Raw genomic sequence first — 22,917 nt, 5'->3', positions numbered from 1 at the left:
TAAATTTTAAGTCTTCATTTTCATCCTATTCCGAAATTCCAAAATTGTCTATTATTGTATCAAGCACAATGAAGAATCTTGGAAATTTCAGAAATTAGGATAAGCTTTGAAGAAAGGGAATGATGTTTAGATTTTCTACGACTATATTTTTTTAGTCACTGAACCATAAGGAAATCCAAGTTGACAAAACTCCTTCTACAAATACAATTTATCTGGAATTAGTCTTAGAAGGTCTTAGAGACTTCTCATTCAATTACAGTCTTTGAGGAGTTTCTAGGATATACTGAGAAGTCGGGTGTCTTACACAGAATCACACAGCCAAACGGTGTCAGAGGCAAGCCTAGGGCTCAGGTCCTTCTGACTCCAAGGCCACCTATCTATCCACTCTACTACCCCTGTCATTGTAACACTTAATCAAGAAACTTTCAACTAAAAAAGTAGTAAGGCTAATACAAAATCCTGGATAAAAACAAACAAACAAACAAAAAAAAAACCATCATTTACTAAACCAATTTTTCCCATTCATTATCACTTCCTGGTCCCTTCCCACACCAGCCTTACTACTAACCTGCCCAAGACCAATCACCCAGAGATAGAAAATGTGTGTACATATTCATAAAAAGCAATGTGGATAAATTCCCAAAGCAACAATCCACTAGGAGATAATTATATTTGAAGTACCACAATCATGCTGATGAGCATTTGTGGCTTAAAAGATGAGAGATATTTTGGACATCTTAAAGGTCAAATTTAATATTAAAAATTATTTCAACTAAAATGTTGCTTAATGTTGACTCACTGCACTGGATATTTATGATTGTATAATAACTTTACATTTTACTAGAACAACTAATAATTATATGGCATTTTCTTGCCTAGATATCAAAGTTACTGTCTTAACTGATTCATTCTCATCTTAATCAAATTATTGGACAGAAGATATAATTAACTCAATGACCCCATCTGGAAAAAGAGACCTGTGAAGTTTGGTTTCTAAAAAGGCACAGCAAGATCTAGAAATCAGATAAATTTCTTGGCTCCTGATTTAATCCATTAAACATACATAAGGACCTATCCTAGCAAAGAATTATAAAAACAATCCTTTTTAAAAAACTGATTTTTTTAAAAGAAAAATTAATTTGGGACTTAGTCCAATCTTCAGAAAATCTCAAAACACCAGATACTCTGTGAGTCAAGAGCAGCCAATGCTCTACAGTATTAAGAAGTTCCTAAAACCTTAAGAGAATCTAATGTTTTTGTGTCTTGCTTTAAGTAAGCACACAAGAGAGCTCTTGATTATGAAGACTAATGGAGAGATGGATAGTAGAGATAATAAAAAATAGCAAGTAATCTTAAAATCATTTGTGTGTCACACCGAAGGGCAGGCAAAGAAAGAGGGGGAAAGGGAAGAGGGAAGGGAAAGAACATGAATTATGGAAACATGGAAAACTATTTTAAAAATAAAATTATATTAAAAAGCTAAAAAAATAAAAAAGAAAATAAATAGAGGGAAACACATAAAAATATTGCAAAGCTTTGATTCCCTTTAGCTCACCCTTATTGTCAGACACTAGGAAAGATCCAATGACAGCAGCACCTAATTGTAAGAGTCCAATCAACTCCCTTACATAATCCACAAAGCTGATCATCATATTGATGATTGAGAATTGACTGTATATTTTTAATATATATAATCTAGCTACTTAGGCAAAAATTCATAAATAGGATTTAGAGTTGGAAGAGCCCTTCTAAAGTCAACTAGTCTAACCCACTCATTTTCTAAATCTTGAAAATGAGACCCAAAAATATTTAAATTGCTTGTCTGAGAAAGTCAGACCTGAAGTCAAATACCAGATCAGATACTTATAAACTGTAGAACAACAGGCAACTCACCTAACCTCAATGTTTCTTCATCTATAAAATGAGGCAGATAAACTCTATGGTCACTTCCAGCTCTAAAAACTACATTCCTATGATCCACAAGACTACTATAGTTATTCAAGTGGAAGAGAGTGAAGAACTGATTCCTTAGGATAGTGGATTAATTAGGATACTGGAAATAAAAATAGGAGGTAAATCTGAGCAATCACGGACCCAGAGAATCAACAGGATTTGGTAAATGATAACATACGGTGAACATTAAATAAGAAAGTCAAGCCTAAGATAACAATTAGGTTATAAACCTGGGCGCCTGGGGGGATATTGGTATCCTTAGAAGAAATTAGAAATCCAGGAGTAGGAGCAGATATGGACTGGGGGAATTCTATATTTGACTCTTTTGTTTATATTGAGCTTGAAATGCTAAAGTGAACATGTCAAGTTAATAGATGAGCTCCTGAAAAGTTGCACACTAATCAAAATATCTGAAGTGGAATTATTTATTGATTTAACGTGCTTTCTAGATTTCAGAGAAACTTTATCTTTATTTCTTTTTCCACTCTTCTACTCCCATTCCATCTGTTTCTTGTCCCCTGGCTATCTCTGTAAAGAATACTTAAAATATTAAGGTAACTCCAGTATTTAAGGGAATTCTATGACTCATTCTTTTGAGAAGCAAGGAAATGTACGGGTAAAGTGAATCACCAAGCCCTAAAGTGCAGTTTTAAAAAATATTAGTTTTCTAAAAGCAGGGCATTTCTGTGTAAGATGGCTGATTTATATATTATATACACTTACCTTCCATCTTAGAATCAATACGGTGTATTGGTTCCAAAGCAGAAGAGCTTAGGTAAGGGCTAGGCAATGGGGGTTAAGTGACTTGTCCAGGCTCACACAGCTAGGAAGTATCTGAGGCCAGCCTTGAACCTAGGACCTCCTGTCTCTAGGCCTTGCTCTCAATTCACTGAGCCACCCAGCTGTCCAGAGATAGCTGATTTTTAAGCGAATATAAATCAGAAAACTCCAAATTACTGTGACTAGATTGGCCATAATTGCTTTTCCTTGCTCACAATAATATTCTATTACATTTTATTATATTTTGTTTCTCATAAGTCATAATTTAGTTTGTTTGTATCATTAATAATACTATTGATTATATGACCTATCCTTATATAATCATTTTAAAACACTAAGAAAAACATTATTTTGCTTTGCTTACAAATGGAACAAAGTAAAATGCAAGGCAAAAACAAAGTAAACACTGGTTTCAATGTAAGTCACTAGATCTTTACTAGGTAAGTAGTGTAACTGATGAAAGAATTACATATAATAATCTGAAATGTAATTGTCATACGAAGTACTGATCCCCTCGGTTCGTGTATGATAGGCCAAATCAATAGGGACCTGAGGCAATAATATGAAAAATTTTAACTCAGGCAAAAAGAAACCCAGGTGAAAATACTTGCCAGAGTTAGTTAGTAAGCATCCTCTTAAGACTATCATAAAATTATGCTAGGCGTGTTTATATTTATTAGAAGAACTAAAGAGATATACACAACTAGCTTCCTCTATCCTCACTTTACTACCATCTCCAAAGAAAATCAATACCTAAGGGTGAATTTATATAGACATTATTTACTTATTATGGGCCCATTTCTATATATGTTCATTCTGATATCTGAATATGTAAAAGTTGGCAACATTTTTGTTCATGTTTCCAAAATAAAGCACTCTGAGGATATGTCTAAATTGCCTAAGCTACTAACACCCCTGCCTGGGCTTTAGAATTTTGATGAAAAAGCAGTTTGAACTATTTGAATGATCATACAGCCAGAGAGGCCAACAAAGGAGGTAAAAAAAAAAGTATCCACAAGTATGAACAAAGAATCAGGAAAGATCCAAGAACAATTAAATAAAGATGCAGCAGCAAGAGTGATGGATATAGAGAAACACATATATGAATTTGTTTGTAATGAAGATAAATATAAACATATTTAGCATAAATATTTATGCCATTACAACATTGTTCCCTGGTTTTAGAGTTACAGGACCTTAAGCTGAACTGCCACTTGTACACTTCTGAGGCTTAGGCAAATCACTTTTCTCACCTCAGTTTTCTCATCTGTAAAATGGAATGATGACCAGATGACCCCAATGGTTATTTCCAGCTCTAAGTAGATATACATATATGTCTGTACATATGCTAAAAAAATTCTACACCCATCCAGTGTTATCACTAACATATATAAATATGTATTAATACACATAAAATGAATATGATAAAATTTGGTTTTGTTTTAATATCAGGAAGGTATCTACTCATTTTCAATCATCAGCACCCTTTGATGACAAGTTTTTATTAAAATGTGAAGCACGAGAATTTAGTTATGATAGAAACAGCATTGTTTATAGTAAGATGAGGGCTCCTAACGATTCAAAATTTTGTGCATGGAAAAATTCTGTTCTGTGATCGTCCCCTCATCCCTCCCCCTCACCCGTCCTCGGACCAATTATACCCCGCAATCCCCTCTCCTCTTAAAGTTGAATGAAAATGTTGTCTCAACACCTTAATATCACACGAGGACTCCAATTAAAGAATTCTAGACTAGCACCAACACCTCTTCCATGTATTTTATGCCCCAAGTCAGAATAAAGAGGGCATTTTAAAAAGATGTTCTTTGAATAGAAGTCCCCAGGCTGATGTTTAATCAGGTCTCCTTGGCAACCAAAGAGGCTGCACATCTTACGCTGGGGTGGGTGGGGAGAGCGAACTCCAAGGTGGGAAGAATAAGTAACTGGAGTAGTAATTTCCTGGCGTTGCCAAGACACTGGCTGGAGGCTGCATGGCCCTAGACCCTGACTCTAGCTCAGGTTTCTCCTCCCACCGGGACATGGCCTGCCTCCTCCCCGGCTCCTCCACCTGTCTCCTGGAGTCAGTGTGGAACAGGTTTAAAAGGAAAGAGAGACGTGCTTACCCGAGGCTAGGGATCTGTCTGATTAGGTAACGGTGGCGGCGATGGTGGCAGTGGGTGGCGGCGGCGCACACACCAGCCTCCGACCTTCCCCAGGGCGAACGAACGCACAAAGGGCTTGGACTCAGCCCCACGAGGCTGCAGAGCTGGAGGGGGTATCGAGCCTGCTTCTCCTCGCTGGTTCGGGGAGCCAGATGTGCCGAGAGTGTGTGTCTGTGTGTGTGTGAGAGAGAGAGCGCGCGCGTGTGTGCGTGTGCTGCCCTCCTGGACTACGGCTCTTTCTTTCTGCCTTCCTAGTAAACAGGGACCAGAAGCAGGCGTTTGCAGCTGCCCCCGCGGGTTCTGGCTGGGTTGGCCCCGAGCGGGCCAGAGCGCGGAGATGATCACCTCCGCAGCCCCCGGGCGGAGCGCGCGCTGCCTGGGCTGAGCCGAGCTGAGCAGAGCGGGGCTCCGCCTCCTCTGTCGCCCGCCCCGACCGACACGCACGCCTGGTCCCTAATCCCCCCCACTAACCACCCACTCCACTCTTTTCTTCCTCCCCCGCCCCAGCTCCAGCAGGCATCCAGGTCCGTTCAGTCACGTGCACATTCGGCAGCCACAGCTGCTGCAGCTGCGGGATGAACCTGGCCCCCTGTAAGAAGCCTCGTGGCCCACTGCTAGACCCAACTCTGCAACTACGTTCTTGGGTTGCTGGATGGGAGATGCCACTTAGTGAAAGTGACCCTGCCACCCGTGAGGACAAACAGTCCGAGTCCAGCAGACAAAGGGCTATTCAAAGGAGTGCCCAGTACATAGTGGGTGATTGATAAGTGATTGATTAAACTGATTAGGGAGAGCGCTATTGAAAAAATAAGAGTTAAAGGACCAGAAAACACAACGGAAATGTAGAGTGCTGTTTCTGGAATGGGAGGACCTGAATTCTAGCCCCAATTCTGCCACTCAGCCATGAAACCTTAAGGAATTCCCTGTATTTCAATTTCATTTACAAATTGAGAGGGTTGGAGGGTGGGGTGAAGAGTGGGAATGGAGAGAAGTGTTAACCTGGAATCTGAGAACATATTTTTAATATGTTGATTATTGAATATCAATGCAATTGGTTTCCTCTGTAAACCTAGGTGTTCTACTTTATCCATTTAAAAGCAATATTCTGAGAAGGAATCCACAGGTTTGTTTGTTTGTTTTAACCAGACTTCCAAAAAGATCCATAACACAAAAAAAAGTTTAAATAAATAAATAAACTGAACCAAATAAATTCTAAGGGTCCCTTTAAGCACTAAAATCTATAATCCTAACTTGACCTCCTGCAGTTCCCATTCTTAAATGTCCTACCACATTTGATTTTGATCTATCACATTCATCATCTCATTTTTGTCCTCAGATATCTCTATAAATTAGCCAAGGCAGATATTAAGGCACATATTACCTGCAAGGCACAATTTCTCTGGGTCTCAGTTTTTCTCTTCTGACAAAAGAAAGGATTGTCCTAGGACTTAGATGTTCTATAACTGGTCCCTACAAATTATAAATCTATGATCCACTTGTTCTTTTTTTTAGAGACATGGCATTTCATTTGTGTAATTAACTTAGACTGAAGGAAAGAGGAATAAGATTTTTAAGGAGTACCAATAGCTTGAGTGAGGGCAGTAACAAGATTGTGAGGGATGGTAAGTAATCTAGGTTAATTTGGACACTGGATTTGCTTAGGGAATAATAGGGGTTAAAGGTAAGAAAGATAAATTTGGGCCAGAATGTCGAGCATTGAATATCACACTAAGGAATTTGAATTTTATTCTGTAGGTAGTGGGAGTCATTCATTTAATAATCTCTTCAGATCAGTCTTGGAAATGGAAATTGGATTTTTGAGATGTAGAAAAAATTAGAGAAGAGACAAAAAAAAAAAGGAAGAGCAGTTCAGAATTTTCTGTGATAATCCAAGCAAAAGGTATTAAGTGCTTGCTTTTACCAAAAGTAACAGTAGAAAAAAATAGTAGGAAAAATTGACATAATTTTGTGACAGACTGGATTGAGATTTAGTGAAGGGAAAGAGATAGAGACAGAGACAGAGAGATTGAAGAGGCTCAGGTATTAAATTTGGGTGACTGAACAAATAATACCACTAATAGAAAATGATGAGTTCAAGTCTTTGTCATGTTAAGTTGAGGTGCTGGTAAGGTATCCAGGCTGAGATACACAATAGATAGCTGAAAATTCTTAAGTAGTGTTTAGGAGAGAAGTCAAGATTAGAGTATATTTGGGAGTCATCCACAAAGATGTCTTCTGAACTGAATAAAAGAAATTGGGTCAATGCTCTATTTCTGTTGGTATACTCTACCCTGGTTAGGACTATGTGAAATGCTCTGTTCAGTTTTGGATGCCATAATTTAGGATGAACATTTTATCTTTTATATTTTATAGCTAAAGAGCATCTGGAGAAAAACAACTAGCATGGTAGAGACTTAAACTTCATGCCTTTTGAAAATTAGTTGAATAAATTAGGGTTTTAGCCTGGAAAAGTGAAGATGCAGTGACATCTTGATAGATATTTTCAAGTTTTTGAGCAGCTATCTCTAAAATATTTCACTTATTAAGAGATTAATGTAGATTAAAAATCTCATCCAAATTTTCCCGCTTTTGACCTCAATTTCAATTGCAGTTGAGCCAGGATGTTCAACAAAAGATTGTTGTAGCTAGCTCACAGGAAAATGAGAAAAGAAATGGAAATTCATGGAAGCTGCCACTGGGGTGATTACCAGACACTATCCACAGCAACATCTTTCATATGGCATCGGCAACAAATCCTCCAAGACATCACTATGGCCTATGTTGATGTTCTTTAATATATCACAATTAAAAATCAATAACTTCACAACATGCATCAAAAGAGGTTACTAAAAAGTTATATTTGGCCACTATGGTAAATAATTAATACTTCTCACATTTAAAGACAATTTGCAAAACTAGACATAAGAATTATTTTTTCTTTATTCTACATTGTCAAGTATGCCTGTATGTAACTGGGAAATATTTTTCTTATGCTATTTAGATTTTATTTAAAAGTCAGAATTTTAAAGCAGGAGTTCTTAACCTTTATTTTGCCATGGATCCCATTGGCTGGCTACTGAAGCCTGTGCACTTCTCACAATAATTCCTATTGTGTTTTTAAATGAATAAAATAAAATATGCATAAGATTAAAGGGGAAATCAATTATATTAAAATACAGTTATCAAAATATTTTAAGTTCATGGATCCTATTAAAAACCCCTAACTTAAAGAAATTTAATTGGCATACTGTACTTCTTTCACAGAACTGTCAGACCTATATTACTAAGGTTTTTGTAGGCCCAATTGTGTTGGATCTCCTTTTCCAGAAGTTTAAATGGCTGCATATTGCCTTTGGGATAAAATATAACCTCAATTTATCATCTTATGGCTATTCCTATGTGACTCTAGCCTACACTTCCAGACTTTTATTTTTTAAAAAGCATTCTGCATTCTAATCAAACTGTAAAAGATGTTATTATTACAATCCATTTGAGAATGTTGGTGCTGTTTTCTTTTTTTGTTGTCATTAAGGGAGAAGACAGAGAATTTGAAAAGGCAAACAAAAGCTTTTTACCTAATTAATTTTGAAATAGTTATGTAGAAAGAGTCCCCATTTAATTTCCTAGAAGATGGATGAGTAGGATGTAGGAATATCTTCAACACTCCCTTCAAAAACTATCATATACATGGCAAAATGGACAAAACTACTCGAAAACTTTGAAAAGTAGTTTTTTTGAGGGAAAGGAAGAGGACAACAAAAAGAACTAACAGAAGAAAAGTGTTGACCCAATGAAACATATTTTATGGGTTTAAAAAAAAGTTCAAGGAACATTTTCAGGAGAAAAATATACTGAAATACCATCATCAGAAGTACCAGAAACAAAGCTAGTATTAATTCAAGATTCAAAAAGATTGATATTAAACAAATGGAAGAAATTAAAGGAACAAAAAAATTGTAGAAATATCAGCAAGTGGAATAAGGAACTAAGTACAATTAAAATCTCAGATCGAGATAATGATGAATTCAACAGTTTAGAAATATTCATGGAAAATATAAATAAAATAATTCACAATAGAAAACAAATTAATTTTACTGTAGGACAAGGACAGAAATAATAGAGACAAGAATTATAAAATTTGTAAAAATATTTGAAATGAATGCATCCAAAAGTTTTGGTCTAGTGGGCAGAATAATGAGAAAACTATAAGATTTCTTGATCTTCCCAACACTAAGAAGAATATGACTATTACATTTCAGAAAATTTTATAAAAGTCTCCTAGAAAATTTAAAAAGAGGCATAGGTTGCAAAAAAAAATTTTAAGAGGCATATATATCTAAAGGGAACTCATTGCCATCCAGCTATGCCAGTGGCTGAAAATGAAAGATTGCAGTTTACTTTCTGTCTTAGAATCAATATTATATATTGGTTTTAAGGTAGAAGAGCAGTAAGGGCTAGGCAATGGGACTTAAGTGACTTGTCCAGAGCCACACAGCTAGGAAGTGTCTGAGTCAGATTTGAATTCAGGGTCTCCCATCTCCAGGCCTGTTTCTCTATTCAATAAGATATATATAGTTGCCCCAAGATAATATATTTAAAGTGGGAAGGAACCTTGGAGTCCATCTAATTCAGACTCTTCCTTTTATAAATGAGGTAACTAAGACCCAGGGATGTTAAATTACTTGTTCAATTCAATTCAATAAATCTTTATTTGACACTACCTATGCACCTCATTCTATGCTAGGAGCTATAAGGGGTAAAAAAAGAAGTACAATACTTGAACCCTATTTTCAATCTTATTGGGAAAATACAAAGCTAATACACATGAAACTGAAAACAATAAAAAGTTTTACATCACATAACTTACATTATTACAATTATTACATTATTACCAAATGCAGAAATGTTTGATATATTGAAAGGAAAGGAAGCGATTAGTATGATGTTGAGTTTAGGGGTAAGTGGAAAGAAGAATATTCTAGAGGAAAGAATTTAGAATTTACTTTTGCACAGGATAGCTTGCATTAGAAAATAGTGATTTAGTCCCGCTTTTCATCCCATGTCTTCTATCACATCCCTGACGATAATCTTACAATGTCATATGAACACTTAAAATTACATGAAGCTTACTACCTTAAAAAGGAGCAACTTAATTTTTGAGATACTCTAAATGTTAGAAAGTTCTTTCTGTGAAGCTAATTTGCCTGACAGTAACTTCCACTGATCTTGGCAACTGGTCCCAACACTTCCTGGCAAATAGAGGAAGAAGAAGAAATGGAAGCTGCGTTAAATTTTATATTCTTGAGCACAATGATCACTGTAGGTGGCAACTTCAGCCATGAAATTAAAAGTCATTTGATCCTTGGAAGGAAAGCTATGGCAAAACTACACAGCATACTAAAAGGCAGATATAGCATCTTGTCAACAAAAATTCATATAGTTGAAGCTATATTTTTTTCTAGTAGCAACATATGGCTGTGAGAGTTGGACAATAAAAAAAGCTGAGCACTTCAGAATTGGTGCTTTCAGTTCGTGGTACTGGAAAAGATTTGAGAATTTGTTGGACAGCAAGGAGCTCAAGTCAGTTAATACTTAAAGAAATTTAAGTCAGGCTATTTCCTGGAAAATCAAATACTGAAGCTGAAGCTTAAATACTTTGGCCATGGAGGAAGACAGGACTCATGGGGAAGCATCTTGATGTTGGGAAAGATTGAAGACACAAAGAAAAGGGGATGGCAGATGATGAGATGGATAGATAGAGGCATGGAAATCATGAACATAAACTAGGACAAACTTTGAGAGTGGACAATAGAAAGGCCTGGTATGCTGTGATCCATAGAGTCACTGAGTTAAACATGACCAAATGACTGAACAACAACAAAAACTGATACTATTTCCCTTTCTCAACAAGTCCTTGACCTTTTTTTGTGTGTGTCACATATCCTTCTGACAGTCTTGTGAAGTCTATGGCCCTCAGAATAATATTTTTAAGTACATAAAATAAAATGAATAGAATTTCGAATGAAACTTTTGTTCAAATTTGTAATTTGTAAATGGCAAATACTGAAATAGTTATCAAAAAAATTTTTTTAATATTCAAAGATCACAGGTTAAGAACTTCTGCTCTAGAGTCACTCTGAATGTATCTGATTTACTCCTCCACAATATAGGCCATCAGATATTTTAAAAATAATTGTACCTTCTTTTTTCCAGGCTATATGTCCCCAGTTCCTTTATTTCTTCCATATACGATTTGTTGTTTAGCCCTGTCATTCTCCTCTGGAAGCACTGCAGTATTCCAGTGATGCTCTTATGATGTGCTACTCAGAACTGAAGTCTATACTCCAGATACATATATAGGTAGATATACAGAGGGTCTATCACCTCCCATGATATGGACACTACAATTACATTTGCAGGTGGGCCAAAGCCTCACTATCACTCTATTGACTTCCAGTGAGTTTGCAGCCCACTGACTCTGCTAGGTTATTTTTTCACATGAACCATTGTTAAGCCAGGTGTCCTGGAATAATCCTTCCTAGTCACAACACCTACATTGTATAGCATGTTAATGGAGGTTGCAAAATCTACATTTACTTTGAAATTTCATTCCGGTATGGCTACCCAGGAAGATAACACCTGAAGTGGAAAATAATCATTGGCAACAATACCTGAGCCCAACTCCATGGTTTTCTTATATTCTAATATTAGTCTGCTGGGCAGCTAGGTGGCACAGTGGATAGAGTCCCAGTACTGGAGTCAAGAAGATTTATCTTCATGAATTCAAATCTGGCCTCAGACACTTACTAGCTATGTGACCCTAGGTAAGTCACTTAACCCTTTTTGCCTCAGTTTCCTCATCTGTAAAATAAGCCAGAGAAGGAAATGGCACCAATTAAGAGAAAGAAAGAAATATATACCCAGGGGGAGAGATAGAGATATAGACAGGCATATTAAAAAATCAAAAAAAGGCGGATGGGGAGGGAGACAAAAAAGACTTAGAAGGTTTTGACTTTATTCTACTAGTTCTTGTCAAATGCTACAGCTTAGTGCTTGTTTCAGCAGCATGTAAACTAAAATTGGAACAATAAAGAGAAAATTAGCATGGCCCTTACAAAAGGATGACACTCAAATTTGTGAAGTGTTCCTACCTTGAAGTTTATTTGTCTGGAGTATTCAGGAGTAAGTAATCACCTGTTATTACTACTGCTCTTTAAAATATCAATTAGCTCTTTAGCAATTAATTAATTAGTATTTACAGTTCTTCAGTTGCTTCTCTTAAACTTTCAGTGATAGCCACAGGATTTGGCAGAAGAAGTTATTAGTCTGTCAGTCAGTCAGTATTTATTAAGCACTCACTGAATGCAAGCGAATACCAAGACAGGTATTCTATGGTGAACTGTCAGCTGGACTCAGGAAACAAGGCCGGCCAAAGAAAAGATTCAAGGATCAGCTAAAGTCCAACTTGAAGTGAGCTGGCATCACACCAAAGCAACTAGAACTCGCTGCCTCTGACAGAAGCAGCTGGCGAACCCACATTCACCATGCCGCCACCACCTTTGAAGATGAGCGACATCGACGTCTTGCTGCTGCATGTGAACGCCGACACCAGGCCACAACCGCACCTCCCGTAACAACTGGCGCCCCATGCCCCATGTGCCACAAACTCTGCGCCTCAGCCTTTGGACTCCAAAGCCACATGAGGGTACACCGTAGATGATAATGCACAAAGACAATCGTCATTCTCGATCACCGAGAGACTACCACTACTGAATGCAAGGCCTGCTACTAAAGTTCTGGGGATGTAAAGAAAGGCAAAACATGGTCCCTAGCCTCAAGGAGCTTACATTTAAACACAGTACCTTGGTGAGAACATATAAATCCACTAAATGCTTACACAAAGAAATAAGGCCCAGATTTTGACCAAAGATTTCCCATCTAAGTCATAAGCCACTACATGTTCTTGGCCAAACAAAATGCCCTCTTTAGGCCTCAGTTTCTTCATACATAAAATTAAAACATGGACAGACTTTTTCTTGGTGGACCTTGGTGGACCTTAGAGTCACTAAAACCTAATTATGCCTCTGTTGTGCCGATGAAAAATAGTAGCTATGTATCTATTTTTTTAAATTTAATGTGTCAAAACAATTTTCTGTAATGGTTTTCTGACATTTTGTGATCTCTCTGTCCTTACCACCCCTTTTCCCTCTCCACTAAGTCAGGTAATATGACATAGATTGTACATGTGTTATCATATAATACATATTTCCATTTTCATCACATTGTGAAAGAAGACACATATTACTTACACTAGAGGAAAATTCATGGAGGAAATATAGTGAAGAATGATTTGCTTCAATCTGCACTCAGAATCCATCGGTTCCCTTTATGGCTAAGAATAGCTTTTTTAGTCTTGAGCCCTTGGAATTGTATTGCATTCTTCCTTGGTTGATAATAGGCAAATTATTCACAGTTGATACTATTATTGCTGTTACTATGTAAAACATTCTCCTGGTTCTTCTCACTTCACTTTGCATTACTTCATATAAATCTTTCCAGGTTCTTTTATGATTATCCTGTTCATCATGTCTTATGGAACAATAGTATTTCATAACAAGCAGAAGTCACAACTTGTTCAGCCATTCCCCAATTGATGGACATCCCTTCAGTTTCCACTTCTTTGTCACCACAAAAAAAAAAACAACAACAAAAAACCTACTGTAAGTATTTTTTTCTACAAGTAGGTACTTTCCCCCCTATCTTTGATCTCTTTGGGATACAGACCTAGTAGTGGTAGTTCTGGGTCATGTCTTTTCAACTGTAAAACTATATGTTGATACAGGCAGTGGGAGTTTTCCACACTAGGCATTCACCATATGAAAATCACACTCCTGAACCCCTATCCCACCAAAAAATTAATTAAAAGTTTTAACAAGAGAATCTTTAAAAGCCTTTCCAGTTCTAAGTTGCTATATTATACTTGAATACAGGACTCATATGATGGAAGGAGTGCTTTAAGAGCAATCAGACAGTTGAATATCAGACAGATTAGAGAAAAGAAAAAGAGGGGAAAAGAAGCCAATTAGAATCTATTGTAGTTATTCAGGATTACAGTGAAATGTTCCTGAATTAGAATGGTGGCAAAAAAGCTGGAAGATGAAATTACTCCAAGGTCCAATGTGAAACAAGAATCCAGCTTCCTACCTTCATTTTTCATTTCAGAAATGAAAGCACAGAAAATTTTCAAGTTGGCATCCCTGCTGTTTTGCCAAATATATGCAGGAGTCCATTCATTTTCCTTTCATGGAAAATAATTTGAATTTCATTGATTGAGGGTGCAAAATGTTGGCTTTCCTTAATGTTTACAAAAAAATTAGGCTTCACAAAGGAAATGCAAGATAACAAAACAAAACTGATTTTCAATTTTAGAGTGAGCTCAGAATACAAATGGGAGATTTACAAACTTCAAAGCCTACAATGAGAATATGAATGGAAATAATTATAAGCAACTTCAAATGGCTTTTCAGCAGCCTGCAAAAGCATTAGGAGAATCTAGCATATCAAGTCACAATGAAGGACAGTTAACAGGATTAAGCCAGATATTGCACCACAAGAGGGAATTGTTGGGGAACATACACAGATCCAGCCCACTATAGCTTTCAGTAAATAAGCCTAAAGGTCCCTTTCTAAATATTGTCTTCTTTTAAATCATGTTTTATGAAAGAAGGTCAGGGCCACAAGGGACAGCTGGTAAATGTGCTCAGTATGTCAGTTCCCTTCTGTGACATCTCTTTGTTGATGCAATGGCAATGCAGTGAAATCCTGGATCTCGTCTGCAAGGAGAATTGGTTTCCAGATCAACTACAGCTGTGCTCTTGTGTTAATTATGAAAGATGGACCCAGATACAAACTCCACTCAGTCAGAGGTCCTGTGAACTTTCTGCTTTCAAGCATTCCTTCAGCAAAGACTTCATTTTGTGTTGTGCTGATGAATGTTGATACATGTATGAGCAGGTATTGGCATGAAAACATAACATGTAACACTCAGAGTCAGCTTCATACACATATACCCCCAAATAATTCATTCTTGGTAACAGATATGCACAAGAGCTGTTTATCCTTTAAATGTTCATTCCTTTCAGTCATTTCTGATTCTTTGTGCCCCCCTTTGGGGGTTTCCTGGCAAATTTATTGAATAGTTTGCCATTTCTTTCTCCAGCTCTTTTTACAGATGTGGAAACTGAGGCAGACAGAATTAAGTAATTTGCCCAAGATCACATAGGAAGTGTCTGACAGAAAGATGAGTTTTCTTGACTTCAGGCCTGGCTACCCTATTCTTTGACACTGAAATCAGAAGTTGGCCACTGCTACTCACAATAAAAATAGATCTAAAACAGTCTCAAATATATCAATTAAAATTTGTTTTCAAATTTAAAACTAAACCTGAAAGTTGATTTGACAGATAAATTAACAAGCTGTTGTACAGTGTTAGGTATTTAATTGCTCTCTTCTATTTTAATTGGACTTCATGGAAACAAACATATATTGGAGGTATCCTGCATAGAAGCACGTATGAAGAAGTTACCGATGGCATGGAGTTTAGCATGTAGAAATTTAATATGACCTTTTTCTGAAATCCAAAGAACAAGCCCATCTGGAGAAGCCAAAATCCAACTGGCTTGTTAATCATTAGAGGCAACAAATTAAGAATGTTTTGTAAAAAGTAAAATGCTGTAAAAACCTATCAAGAAGGTGAAATAGATTTTTAATTCTTTATTTCCCTTCCTCCTAAACTAAAAGAGTAGAAGAGGACAACTTCTTGATAGAATAGGGGAAAATGGTCACAGAGAGTGCAATTCCCCAAACCAATCCCTAGGGTTGTTTTTTTTTATCACATTCCACTCAGAAAGATAAGACACCTCAGGGCCCCATGCCCTTTTGGGAAGATATCAACACTGCTCTGGGTGAGGTAATGCTTCTCTGAATTATGTTCAATCCAGGAAGAAGTATAGTATAGATATAGAGTGGTAACCCTGTGTGAGGAGGGGACAAGGAAGAAGTCCACTTGACTATAAACTAATCCCTACAAGTGATTTTGCTGCCAGTAGATAAAATTCCTAGTTATAGATATAACTCTAAAAGCGATGAATCTCTATGTGCTAGGAGACTTTTTCTTTGAAAAAAAAAAAGTGCTTTATTGATTTTTGTTTTTGTTTTCACATCAGTCATTTTCAAATGTACTAACCTACTTTCATGCCAGAACTGAACTGTCTCTTGTAATTTATTCCCCTCCAAAATAGATAAAAGGAGGTAAGCAAAAACAATAAAATAATCATTAAAGCAACATGTTTTTCCATTGTAAACCCTTCTCTGCCACAAGAGTGTCGTTATCTCACTTTCCTCCTTTGTTAATCAGAATTCAATCTCCTTTTACTTATATTTTAATTTCCATTGTTGCAGTCACTATATTCTTCTGGTTCTCATTTCAATCTACATTATTTCACCCAAGAATATTCTATATTTTTCTGAATTCCTTATATCTATCATTCTTTAATCTAAAATAATATCAAATTAATACACTATGGTCTGTTGAACCTACTTTATATCTTAGTCAATGGATACCTACATTATTTATAGCTCTTGTTCCCATAAAAGTATTGCTATTAGTATTTTTGCATATCTGGACCTTCTGTTTTTCTGTGGGGTATATGCTTGGTAATGAGATCACTAATGACTGTGATGGGAGGGCTTTCCATAGAAAGTAGACTTGATGAGCTTGGAAACAATCTAGAGATTCTAAGATGTAGAAAGGATATTCCAGGCTCAGGATATTGCAAAGTCATGGATTATTATTTTAATTATATTGGCTCTGCCCACCAATCAACAAGTAATATTTCTCCAATTATTTAAATCTGATTTTATTTCTATGAAAAGTGTTTTATAATTATGTTCACGTAAATGCTTGATTTGTTTTTAGAAGGTATTCTCCTAGGTATTTTATTCTATCTATAGCTTTTAGAAATGGATTATCTCTTATTATCTCTTCTTGAAGCCAACTTTGCAGAGAAGGGAAGAAACAGAACATTAGGAGATGTAAAATGATAATTGTGATTAGATTAAATTTAAAAAGGTTTTGAACAAAGCTAATACAACCAAGACTAAACAGCAAATTGGTGAAAAATTCTATAGCAAATTTCTCTGGTAAAGGCTTAATTACTCAAATATATAGAGAATGAAGTTGAATTTATAAAAAAAAAAAACAAATACAAGTATTCCTCAATTAACAAATGGTCAAAGGATATGAACAAGCAGTTTTCAGATAATAATCATATGAAAAAATGTTCTAAATCACTCTTGATTAACAAAATATAAATTAAAATAACTCTGAGGTACCACCTCATACCTACCAGATTGGCCAATATGACAGTAAAGTAAAATGATAAATGTTGGAGGGGATGTGGCAAAATTGGGACACTGATGCATTGTTGATCAAGCTGTGAACTGATCTAACCATTTGGAGGGCAAATTGGAACTATGTCCAAAGGACTATAAAACTGTGCATGCCATTTGATTCAGTAATAGCACTAGTAGATCTGTATCACAAAGATATTTTTTAAAAGATGGAAGATGGAAAGGACCTACTTTGACAAAAATATTTATAGCAGATATTTTGGTGATGGCAAAGAGTTGGAAATTGAGGGGTTGTCCAACAATTGAGGAAAGACTGAACAAATTGTGGTATATGATAGTAGGATACTATTGTGCTATAAGAAAACATGAGCAGGATGAGTTCAAGAAATATTGAAAAGACCTACATGAACCGATGCAGCATGAAATAAGTAGAACCAGGAGAACATTGTAAAGAGTAACAGCAATGTTATGAAATGATCAACTGTGAAAGACAGCTATTTTCATCAATACAATGATCTAGGACAATTCTGATAGACTTAAGACAAAGAATGCTATCCACTTCCAGAGGATGAACTGTTTGAGTCAGAATGCAGATCAATGCCTAAGATTTTCATTTTAGTTTATCTCTGTTTTTATTTGGGGGTTTGGGTTTTATGTAAGCATTCTCTCACAAATAATGACCAATGTAGAAGTATAATTTGTATGATAATTCAAGTACAATGCAGATCAAATTGCTTACCATCTCTGGTAGAGGGGAAAGATGAGAGGAAGAGAGATAAAAATGTATGTTGAAAATTGTTATCATGAGTAAGTGGAAAATAAAATATAAAAATAAATAAATAACAAAGGGGAGCCACTTTTAAAGATCAGAAGATGCTAACCAAGCAAAGGGGACCAAAATGGAATAGTTAGAAAGGCAAGAGGGAAACTAAAGCAAAAAAAAAGTGTCACAAAAGCAAAAGAAGGAGAGTGTATATATATATATATATATATATATATATATATATATATATATATATATATGGATAGCCAACAGTGCCAAAAGCTGCACAGAGATCAAGTGGAATGAAAGTTGAAAAAAAAAAGATCACTACATTGAGCAGTTAAGAGAGCTTGGTAACCTCAGGGAATAGTGGGGTTACAAGGCGCTGAGAAGGATATGGGAGGTGAGGAAATGAGGACTGGGAAACCAGTCTTAGGTATTTCAAGCTATCTGAAGACAAGAAAACAAAATAATTAGGTTAGTCCCTATATGATTTTTTTCTCTTTTTCAGTTTCTATTTAATAACATATTTCTGTTGTTCACTTCTTTTATCTTCAAAAGTTTTAAATTGCATACCTTAGGCTCTTCAAGAAGAAAGAATCTATAATGTCTCAAATAAATAATATCCATAATGAGCCCCGTTTTCTGTTTCACACCCCCAGAAATTAATTGGTTTTATACAGATGGGTAAGTGAAGTTCACAGTGACTTTGTGGCCCTAGGAAAAAATCTAGCTATACTGGCCTAAGAGCCTAAATTCAGGCCTCACAAGGGTGCAATTGAATCATCCAGTTCTTTCTCCTGCTCTACCCTGAACCATAACCTCTTTTAGGAAGGTGGTTGCCCAGAGCAACTCACAGACAGAACAATGCCACAAAACATTATTCTTTTGGAAGTGGTCCTCCCTTGTGAAAAAGTAGTACTGAGATGCCTTGAATGCTTTTGCTCTGGCCTGCTCTCCCCTCCTGTAAGGTCTGTAGGAGACCTGGCTTCAACAAATTTCCTTATAAGGGTATGTGTTTTTAAAAACTGATACAGGAAAAAAAAGCAATAGCCTGGCAACTCATCCTGCTATGCCCTGCAGGTCAAACCATCTTTCAGTTATGTCCATTTCTTGCTGACAAAGCTAAATACAGAAAACCTACAGCATAAGTTTTATCTTTGACTCCCTCTACTATAGTTACAATGGTATTTTTTTATGCTTGATTAAGCAACATTCCTCTCCTACTCTGCACAAATAAGAGTATAAATTGTCTTAAAATTAGCTCTAAGAACACCATAAGTCCAAATGTTTTATGGAGAAGAAGAGTATGTGGTCACTACATGGTGCATGGCTACATATGGCATGCAGGTCTTGGCTGCCAAAGTGAGTCTATTAGCTGTCAAAGGCATAATCCTTCAGAGCTGGAATCAGTCCAGGGACAGATTGTGAAAGAGCAGAAATTGTTTGGGGCCTCTTTCATCTCCTTTCTCTATCCCTCTATCTTCCCTTTCCTACCTTCACATTCTACTCTTAGTTTTCCAGTTCTGAGGGTCCTCGATGCCTCTTGAAGGTTGGGGAGAAAATCACTCACTTTGAGGTATTGAGTACCTAAGGTATTAACTTTCTCAGGGGCATTGACATTTCTAAAGGAATTATGAGAGGACAAAATTTAAGCAAGAAAAAAATGAATCCTTTACAGTTAAATTCCAGAGGGAGCATATTAGTATTGGGTTTTTGGTTTGTTTGTGAGAAAGGAGAAATTTCCTGATATCCTCATGTCATACAACTTAGCCAACTTTTTATTGCCTCAGTTGTAAGGCTAATCCTGTCTTTGGAAGTGGGGATAGGACAGGGAGGGTCCATTACTTGTTATGACATTTTAGAACATATGCTCACTCACCATCACTTTTTTCTCAATAGCTACTCCAAGGACAAGAAAAGACTGAAAGCTTCAGCTGGTATGTGAGTGAAATTCTTATGAATTAACAGATTTTAAGGTATATAGTACTGAAACAAAGCTGCCATATTTACAGAGGGGAGAAATTTGCCAGTCAGTCACTGTATTTCTCAGACTCGTCCACAAAGCAAGTATAGCTTACACAAGTAAGTCATATAAATAGAAAAGAGATACTTCTTGTTTTCAAAAAGCTCCAGTTCTAATTGGGAATACCATCTACTCTCTCCTCCCCTTATGGGCCTGCACAAGGGTCAAAGGAGAGAAAAGAAGCACCAGATTCTGAACAAAAAATGTCCTTTGTTTTATCTATTTTTGATCTTATGGTCAGTTCTGGGAACTACATTTTATAAAAGATATTGACAAATTAGAGTTAGGAAGGCATCCAAGATGGTAAGGATACATTAAGCTATGTCATACAAAGGTCTGGGTTTCTTTAAGAGCTGAGCCAGTGGTCTCTCAGAGGGGAGGGTCCTTCTGTCTAAGTATGACGATTCAGTTGAATAATGGATGAGAGGCACTGCATGCTCAATCCCATGTCAGGCATCACACAGTGCCCTGCCATGGCACAAGGTTTGTTTATTATATAGATTCAGTGAGTACATTCTTTCTTGGTATATAATCATTTCTCAACATACATGTTTCCATAGAACATTACAACAGACACAAAGCCTAAGGAGATAGTCAAGAAACATTGTTGCTACAACAGAAATAGATGAATGACATAAACAGGGTGATCTGGAGGTTAGTTCTCCCTGACCAATGGGATGACCAGTTAGGAGAATCATTGTTACTTTTGGTCAGCTTTCACAATGAATCACAATTACTTAGGAGATTAGTAACAAAACATTTTGTTACTAGGTACAGGGTTAGAGGGTAACTTAATGACAGACCAGATTTGGGGTTTTCCTCAATTTAGAAATTCTATTTTTCTTGGGTTATTTTAAAGCACCTGACAATGTTGCCTGGTTTCTGTCTATAAACAGATTCAGTGGAGTATGTCCTGTAGACTTGGGCTTGAAAGTCATTGATGTTCATGGCTTGCCTGGCTTGTAATGGGAGTGAATGTAACTCTATGGAGAGGGAAAGGAGAGGGGGTAATGGTAATAATCTTTAGGTTTTAATTCTGTGAATGTAATCTTTTAGGGTAATAACCTGGGGGATCAAGATGGGATATATGTGTGTTAACCCTATAAGTATTTGCTCTCATATTATTTCTCCTGTATTGGGGAGAGAATAATAATTATAGCAATTCAATTAGTAGGGGAACTTAGAGGGAGAGGTCACACAGAAGGAGGTTCAGTGGGTGCCTTATTTTCTGGGGGTTGCTTTTCAGTTTCCATTTCCCCAGACTGTGTCTCTGTCAGACAGCAGGGGGATGGCTCTCCACAGGGGTTAAGGCAAGTCTTAGTTGGGACATGACAGCTGTTTTCAAAAGAGAGTTTTTCTAAGTCTTAGGGCAGGTTAAAGTTTTAACAGCTTAGTAGTGGCAGAGAGGTAAAGGTCTACAAAAGAAAATGTTGCTTTTGTGGTCACTGCATTGGGTGTTTTTGCTTAATAAATAGTTACTAAAGCTTAAACCTGCACTAGACATTTAGAATACTGTACTTTTAAAATGCTCATAAGAGAGAGGCCTTGTTTTGTTTTGCTTTAAAAGAAAGAGCTATGAGAAATGGGTAGGAGCCACAGTGAGGCAGGTTTTGTTAAGATGAAAGGAAAAACTTCTTAATGATTATAGTTGTCTAAAATAGACCTTAGGAGATGGTGTGTTTCCTGTCCCTAGTGTTCTTTAAGTAGAGGCTGGATAATCACTTATTGACGGCACTATAGCAAGGATTCTGGTTTCAGGTATAGGTTGGAATAAGCAATGTTGGGAATCCTTTTCCAACTCTGAGACTGCATGATTCTGAGTTCTAATAATTTTACTAGATTTCAGCAGTTTTTGTTGCCATTTAAATAAAGGTGCCAAATTTTGGTAGCTTTGAGAGATACTTCCAACCTCAAACTGGTAAGAGAAGATTTGGTTTGGTGGTAGGAGCAGCAAAAGAACAGTTGTCAGGCTGCAGAAAAAATCCTTTCAGAAAGCTCATTTTTCTCCTCTGTACTCAGTCAGTATTTACTATCCTATCATCAATTGTTTGTAATTTAACATCTACTGCCTTTTATTGTTAGTTGTTTTATGTTCATTTATTCATTCATTCATTCAGAAAATATGTATTAAACTCCCAGTGTGTGTAAGGTAGGTAGATAGGTAACATTGTAAATAAAGCATTGGGCCTAGAGTCAGAAGACTCAAGTTCTAATTTGGCCTTGGGCACTTACTAGATGTGTGACCCTGTGCAAGTCACTTAACCTTGTTTGCCTCTATTTACTCATCTGTAAAATGAGCTGGAGAAGAAATGGCCAACCATTCTAGTATCTTTGTCAAGAAAATGGGGGTGGGGGGGTCACAAAGAGTTGGAAATGACTGAACAACAAGCATGTAAGGCAATGCTCTATATCCAAGAAGAAAAAAAGATCAAAGTGAAATAGATTATCTCTTTGAGGCTAAGCACTAGACTTATGTATTTGTGTGCGTGATAGGAAGTCCTGAATTCAAGAGCTGAAGGTAACAAATTGTTTAAACTCTAAGTGTTCTCTCTAGGCAATTCTCTAAAACAACAAACTGCTAAGAAAGTGCTGACCCGTTTGAGTAGAGATTTTCTTTATTCCGGAGTTTTCTAGATCAATAAAATTATTTAATCTTTGTCTTATCCGTGTATCAAAAGTCCCTTGGCAAGAAGCCTGGTCTAACTGTCAACAATCTTCTACTGACACCTCTGCTGGGAAACCTGGGACAATCTCTCCTCTGAACAACTCGGTCAGCAGGTACCACCAACTCTTTGACATGTAAGCACACTGATCAGTGTATATAA

The 22,917-nt window shown here is 36.6% G+C and overlaps 1 protein-coding gene and 1 non-coding gene across 2 annotated transcripts in view; one reads left to right on the top strand and one right to left on the bottom strand.

Moving 5' to 3' along the window:
* Positions 1–4,958, bottom strand: part of KLHL32 (kelch like family member 32) — a 336,425-nt gene extending 331,467 nt beyond the window's left edge. Inside the window, exon 1 of the mRNA XM_007484347.2 lies at positions 4,854–4,958. The gene's annotated coding sequence lies outside the window, so the exon portion shown is untranslated. The remainder of the gene's footprint in view (positions 1–4,853) is intronic.
* Positions 4,959–11,941: 6,983 nt separating this feature from the next.
* LOC130457683 (U6 spliceosomal RNA) lies at positions 11,942–12,048 on the top strand. The gene has a single exon (XR_008916975.1). It is a non-coding gene; the product is annotated as a U6 spliceosomal RNA (small nuclear RNA).
* The last annotated feature ends 10,869 nt before the right edge of the window (positions 12,049–22,917 follow it).

This window comes from Monodelphis domestica, chromosome 2 (genome assembly GCF_027887165.1).
Source record: "Monodelphis domestica isolate mMonDom1 chromosome 2, mMonDom1.pri, whole genome shotgun sequence".
Taxonomy (NCBI): Eukaryota; Metazoa; Chordata; class Mammalia; order Didelphimorphia; family Didelphidae; genus Monodelphis; species Monodelphis domestica.
This window is presented reverse-complemented; position numbering and strand designations above follow the sequence as displayed.